This window comes from Pseudophryne corroboree, chromosome 4 (assembly GCF_028390025.1).
Source record: "Pseudophryne corroboree isolate aPseCor3 chromosome 4, aPseCor3.hap2, whole genome shotgun sequence".
Taxonomy (NCBI): domain Eukaryota; kingdom Metazoa; phylum Chordata; class Amphibia; order Anura; family Myobatrachidae; genus Pseudophryne; species Pseudophryne corroboree.
In genome coordinates this window covers 355,860,100-355,867,118 of record NC_086447.1, presented here as the reverse complement: position 1 = coordinate 355,867,118, position 7,019 = coordinate 355,860,100, and the positions used below count along the sequence as shown (strand labels likewise).

At 43.1% G+C, this 7,019-nt stretch overlaps 2 pseudogenes; one reads left to right on the top strand and one right to left on the bottom strand.

Moving 5' to 3' along the window:
* Positions 1 to 4,025: 4,025 nt before the first annotated feature.
* On the bottom strand, positions 4,026 to 4,144 carry LOC134913693 (5S ribosomal RNA; annotated as a pseudogene).
* Positions 4,145 to 4,992: 848 nt separating this feature from the next.
* Positions 4,993 to 5,111, top strand: LOC134913692 (5S ribosomal RNA; annotated as a pseudogene).
* The last annotated feature ends 1,908 nt before the right edge of the window (positions 5,112 to 7,019 follow it).

The following is a 7,019-nucleotide window of genomic DNA, read 5'->3' as shown; positions in this document are numbered from 1 at the left end:
TAGAGAACTAGGTAACGCCACCGAACCCACAAACAAAGATTGGCGGACAGTGCTACGGGCATGTTTGCCCTCCAATATTGACCCTGTGAAATTCATTGCTGATTGTAAATTAGACGCAGAAGTACCTCTCACTGATGAATACAATCAGGAGAATGTAAAACCGATCAATCTGCAATTAGGAGTATATTTCCCAACTGTTGTCAAGTGGAATAAAATCTTCTCCATTAGACAAAAAGAAGGTGAAACGGCCTCTGAATATTTCCATCGAGCACTGCAGGAAATGGCTAGATACACTGGGGTCGCGGATATTAAGGAAAATGTACATCATAGAGAGGTAGCGGTGTCCGTATTAATGGACGGTTTAAAAGAAACGTTGAGAACAAGGGTACAAACCACTCAACCAAATTGGAGAGGTATCTCGGTGGCTGCATTAAGAGAGTCCGCTATTGAGCATGATCGGAACATCATTAAGCACAGGGAGTCACAGGGGGATAAGCTGATGACAGTAAGTATAAAAGCCCTGACAACGAAGCCACATCAGCCAAAACCCCAGACCCCTGATGGTAAGTCGTATGTGGTAAAATGTTTTAAATGTCAGAGGGAAGGACATTACGCAAAGAACTGTAATTTTAAAGACCCACATAAGGTATATCGACCCCCTAGACCAGAACATGACACACAGTATGACGCACGTAATTGGGATCAGGGACCGCATAGGAGGAGTTATGAGCCACATGCAGGGGAAACCAGGAGGTACCCACCTACGAGGAACTGGCAGACCTCTGGAAATTCTCAGCTAGCCCCCTCACATATTGTAGCTGCCAGCGCGCTGCGGGAGGGTCACAACATACAATAGGGGTCAGGCCACACCTGTAGTTTGCAGCCAGTGAAGTTGATTGCTAGCCTTGGAAATGAACCCGAGGTTACAGTTAATGTAGCTGGTAGATCACTACCTTTCCTTGTAGATACAGGGGCGACCAGGTCAGTGTTAAATTCAACGGTAGGTATGAAGACCACGGGTAAAACAATTTCAGCAATGGGGGTAACGGGAGTAGTGCAACACTACCCTTTAAGTAAACCAGCAGAGATTACGATAGGGCCTTTGCAGACCAAGCACTCCTTTTTGCTAGCTGCATCGGCTCCGACTAATCTACTTGGGAGAGATTTGCTGTGTAAGATGAGGTGTGTCATATATTGTACTCCTGAGGGTGTCTTCTTAGATATACCCGAGAATCACGTTCAGGAAGTGCAGGATATGTTAGACACTCCACAAAGGTTAATGTCACACTCTGCTGTTATAGACAGGTGTCCATCCAAGGTAGAGGAAATGATCTCCCAGATACCGGAATCCCTCTTGACCAAAGATGGACAAGACACTGGATTGATGGCAAATGTAGCTCAAGTTCAAGTAAAACATGGTAGGATAGCTCCAAAAATCCCACAGTATCCTCTGAAGCCAGAGGTGGTATTAGGAGTTTACCCGGTCATAGAGCGCTTGCTACAACAGGGCATTCTAGTTAGGATGTCCAGCACTGTCAATAGTCCCATCTTCCCTGTGAAAAAGAGTGGGGGGGGAGGGATTACAGGCTAGTGCAGGATCTAAGGGGGATAAACAAAATAGTTGAGAGCCAATTCCCCGTAGTGCCAAATCCAGCTGTCATCCTCATGCAAATTCCTCCTACTGCAAAATTTTTCACTGTCACTGACCTCTGCTCCGCTTTCTTTTCGGTCCCTCTGCACCCTGACAGCCAATACTTGTTTGCATTTACATACAGAGGGGTACAGTACACCTGGACTTGCATACCCCAAGGTTTCATTGACAGCCCAAGTATTTTCTCCCAGGCTTTGCATGACTGTTTACAATCCTTTCAACCTGAGAGCGGATCAGTATTAATACAGTATGTAGATGACTTACTGCTGTGTTCTGATTCACTCGAATCGTCCTTGAAAGACATGAAACAGCTTCTGTTTCACCTTTCTAATACGGGACACAAGGTTTCAAAGGATAAGTTACAGTTGTGCCAGACCAAGGTAAAATATTTGGGACATTGCTTGACACAAGGACTGAGACACCTCACCGCTGATAGAATACAGGCGATTCGCGACATGACTCTGCCACAAACCCAGCAGCAGATCCGCACTTTCCTAGGAATGTGTGGGTACTGCCGAAACTGGATCCCAGGGTTCTCCATACTGGCTCTACCTTTGCAAGAGATGGTCTCTTCAAACAAACCAGATCGGATTTCGCACACAGATGAGTCCAAACTGGCATTTGAGAGACTCAAACAGTGCCTATCACAGGCACCTGCATTAGGTATGCCAGATTATGGGAAACCCTTTGAGTTGTACGGTACGGAGAGTGCTGGGTGTGCGGCAGGTGTCCTAACCCAGAGACATGGTGATGCCAGCAGGCCGGTAGCTTACTACAGTGCACAGTTGGACACCGTAGCACGGTCACTCCCCACATGCTTGCCAAGTGTTGCAGTGATAGCTTTGCTAGTGAGTAAAAGCGAAGACGTAGTGTTGGGACACAACCTGACCATCCATACGCCTCATGCAGTGTCAGCCTTACTGAATTCTGCCCAAACCAGACATGTCTCATCAGCACGGTTTACAAGGTGGGAATTAGCACTAATGGCCCCTGTAAACATCATTAGAGATGCAGCGCACTAAATCCTGCAACTTATTTACCAGGTGTGCCTGGACAGGCACAAAGGGTGGAGGATGAGAATGATGGTGAAGGAGGATTTAGTACAGACACTGACACACATGATTGTATGGAATATCTGAACCAAACTTTCACTGCAAGACCCGACATCAGTGACAACCCACTGGAAGGCGTAGATTTTACCTTTTACACTGACGGTAGTTGCCACAGACAGACGGACTCGGGAGACTTGTGTACTGGATACGCAGTCGTAGATGACAAAGGTATCATAGAAGCCGAACCCCTGGGCACAAGTTGCTGAGCTGGTCACAAGCACAAGTTGCTGAGCTGGTCGCCCTAACCAGAGCGTGTGAATTGGCTAAGGGTAAGTCAGCCAATATCTACACAGATTCTAGGTATGCCTTTGGAGTAGTGCATGATTTTGGGGCCCTATGGCACCTCAGAAATTTCATGACGGCAGCTGGCACACCCGTGGTGCATGCGACCCACATCAAAAGACTTCTAACAGCGATACAGGAACCTGACAGAGTGGCTGTTATCAAGTGTAAAGCCCACACGTACAGTCAAGACCCAGTGTCACTTGGTAACAGCCAGGCAGACGAAGCTGCTAAATAAGCAGCCAGCACCCCCATACAGACAGACATCACACAACTGATGGTATTCAATACCGTCAACACACAAAAATTAAGTGAAATGCAAAATTAGTGTTCTCCACAGGAAAAGGCAGTCTGGAGGTCAAAAGGGTATGGCCAGGAGTCCTCAGGACTCTGGACAGATGGACAGGGTAAGCCAGTAGCCCCCAGAGCATACCTTCCAAGTTTAGCTGAGGCGGCACATGGTCTGACTCATCTGGGCAAAGAAGGTATGTTAATGTTAGCAAAAGAAAAAGAGAGACTCTGTGTTGGGGCACGCTTGAAAAACTAAAACTTAACTTTTAATTATAGCATGATAAAATTTATGGTACACAGTTCAACACACATATAGTTTATAACATTTAAGGAGAAAAAATATAATAATAAATAATTCTCACTTTAAGAAGTAATAATTTTGGAGTAATAATTTTCCAAATGATATTATTATTTGTGGTGACAGTGACACCTGAGATGAAAATATTAAGAAATCTGTTTCTGCATAGGAGAAAATTCTTCCAATGCCTGTTATAATGGTGTGTCCTGGTAACGATTAATCTGCTATTTCAAAATCTAGAAATTTATGAGTCAAAAATAGCAATATGCCAAAGAACTCTAGATGAGTGTATGATCAGAAGGAAAATTCTATAAGAAGGAGGAAAATTAGGAATGAAAAGTGGTAATGGTCAAAGGTTGCTCCACCACCTCTACTTTTCACACAGAGATATTTATTACTGCTCCTAATATTCCCTGGAAGTCTCCCATCCAGGTACTGATCAGGCTAATCACTGCTTAGCTTCCAAGATCAGACGAGATTGGGCGTAGCCAGTGAGATATGGCAGTAATATCACATAGATTGTGAAGAGAGAATGTATGGTTATTGACATATACCTGTTAGGGTACTTCTGCTGTCCATTAATACGCACAGTTATCCTGTTACTTTAAGCATTGCAGGATAGTTATTTAACTGTCATCAGGATGAGAGAGTACCGAACCAGTAAGTGAACAAGCCACCTCCAGGTGAAACGGCCGTCTGTGACTAGTGGTGCTGAACAGTGCACGGTTCAGCCCACTCACCTCCTGGTATCGTATATTTGACACAAAAAAATGTTTTGTCCTTAATTGTTTAATTTTTGCCAAATCTGCTATTTATTATTCATAGTGTTAGGTTACTTTACCTTATTTCATAATTCCTTTTTTTTTTTTTTTTCTCTCTCACTCCCATACTCCAGTTAGTGAGACAAAATTTCAGATTATTACGTATAGTTTCAGATATCACTTATAATTGTCTTTTGAACTTCCTCTGCATTAATTCAGGGGCATTGCTAATAGCGAAAATCTCCTTGCATACCACTATTAGGATTAATAGTACATACTGGGAATATGCACTATTATAAGAAATCTTAAGATATCTGTGTAGTTTCATACTTTTATTCAATAGGCACAGATAAACCCGCCTCTCTCATCCACTGTCCGCTGTATTAAATTATATGACAGTGGACAGCAGAAGACGGGCTCTGAACCTATACGTTTCCTGAAACTTACTGGTTCGGTACTCTCTCATCCTGACGACAGTTAAATAACTATCCTGCAATGCTTAAAGTAACAGGATAACTGTGCGTATTAATGGACAGCAGAAGTACCCTAACAGGTATATGTCAATAACCATACATTCTCTCTTCACAATCTATGTGATATTACTGCCATATCTCACTGGCTACGCCCAATCTCGTCTGATCTTGGAAGCTAAGCAGTGATTAGCCTGATCAGTACCTGGATGGGAGACTTCCAGGGAATATTAGGAGCAGTAATAAATATCTCTGTGTGAAAAGTAGAGGTGGTGGAGCAACCTTTGACCATTACCACTTTTCATTCCTAATTTTCCTCCTTCTTATAGAATTTTCCTTCTGATCATACACTCATCTAGAGTTCTTTGGCATATTGCTATTTTTGACTCATAAATTTCTAGATTTTGAAATAGCAGATTAATCGTTACCAGGACACACCATTATAACAGGCATTGGAAGAATTTTCTCCTATGCAGAAACAGATTTCTTAATATTTTCATCTCAGGTGTCACTGTCACCACAAATAATAATATCATTTGGAAAATTATTACTCCAAAATTATTACTTCTTAAAGTGAGAATTATTTATTATTATATTTTTTCTCCTTAAATGTTATAAACTATATGTGTGTTGAACTGTGTACCATAAATTTTATCATGCTATAATTAAAAGTTAAGTTTTAGTTTTTCAAGCGTGCCCCAACACAGAGTCTCTCTTTTTCTTTTGCTAACATTAACATGTACTATTGACTCTGGGTGCACCACCAACCACAGTAACTCCTTAAAGACCTATACAGGCATTTCGCATGCATATGCACTGTTGGTTTACAAGGTACAAATTTCATAAAAGCCCATTACACAAAAAAATTCTTTTAGGGTCCTGTGCGGCACCAAACTGTCCTTTTCCCAAAGAAGGTATGTGTAAGCTGGTGAGAGCCTACTGGTGCGCGCCAGGATTCTCTTCTCATGCGGGTAAGACAGCAATGACATGTTTTATCTGCTTGAGGAAGAATATTGGAAAGTCAATACCAACAGAACCATCCCATATCCCGCCAACAGACGGCCCTTTTCAGGTAATACAAATTGATTTCATACAGTTGCCACACTGCAGAAATTTAAAGTATGTGTTGGTTTGTATTGATGTGTTTTCAAATTGGGTAGAAGCGTTCCCCGCTGCCACAAATACTGCTACGTTTACTGAAAAGAAAATCGTGCAGGAATTTGTGTGCAGATATGGTATCCCTAGCATAATTGAAAGCGATAGGGGTACCCATTTTACAGGTGAAGTCTTTCAGGTAATGTGCAAACTGATGGGGATTAATAGTAAGCTGCATACTCCGTACCGCCCACAGGCGAGTGCGAAAGTGGAAAGAATAAACAGCACTATTAAGAACAAGTTGAGCAAAGTGATGGCTGAAACAGGATTGTTGTGGCCAGAAGCTTTGCCACTTGTATTATACAGCATCAGAACCACTCCCAGGTCCCCCCTTAACCTATCACCCTTTGAGATTCTTTTTGGTCGACAACCCCATGTAATGATTGACCCCCAGGATGATTTGAAATGCAATAATGAGGTGACTGTAAAATATTTGGTTAAGATGAGCAAGCAGTTGAGGAATCAAAACAGCAATCTAAAGCTGGTGATTCCTGACCTACCAAACATCAATTGTCATGACATTGAACCTGGGGATTATGTAATGATTCGAAATTTTCTACGGACAGGTTGCCTTATTGACCGGTGGGAAGGACCGTACCAAGTCTTACTGACCAGCACGACAGCATTAAAGGTTGCCGAGAGAGGGACTTGGGTCCACTCGTCCCACTGTAAGAAGGTCGCTGACCCAGAGAAAGCCCGTGACAAAGAGCAGAGTGTAGAGGAAATCGTATCACTGGAGTGCCTGTTCCGGGAAGATTGAGAGGCAGGACTGTTGTCACGGCACCTGAGCACAGAGAACTACAAGACCAGAGGCGGTTGTCGCACAAAATTTCTTTTTCCTTTTTATTATTTTCTCCATCTCCCATTACCCTCCTTTCCCCCCCCCCTTCCGTGCTCTTTTTCTCTCCCCTTAGCAAAATGGACGAACCCCAAGAGACTGCATTCCGGGTTTTCCTGTTGACCCTGTTGTTGACCAGATCAGTCTGTTTCGGTGAGAGT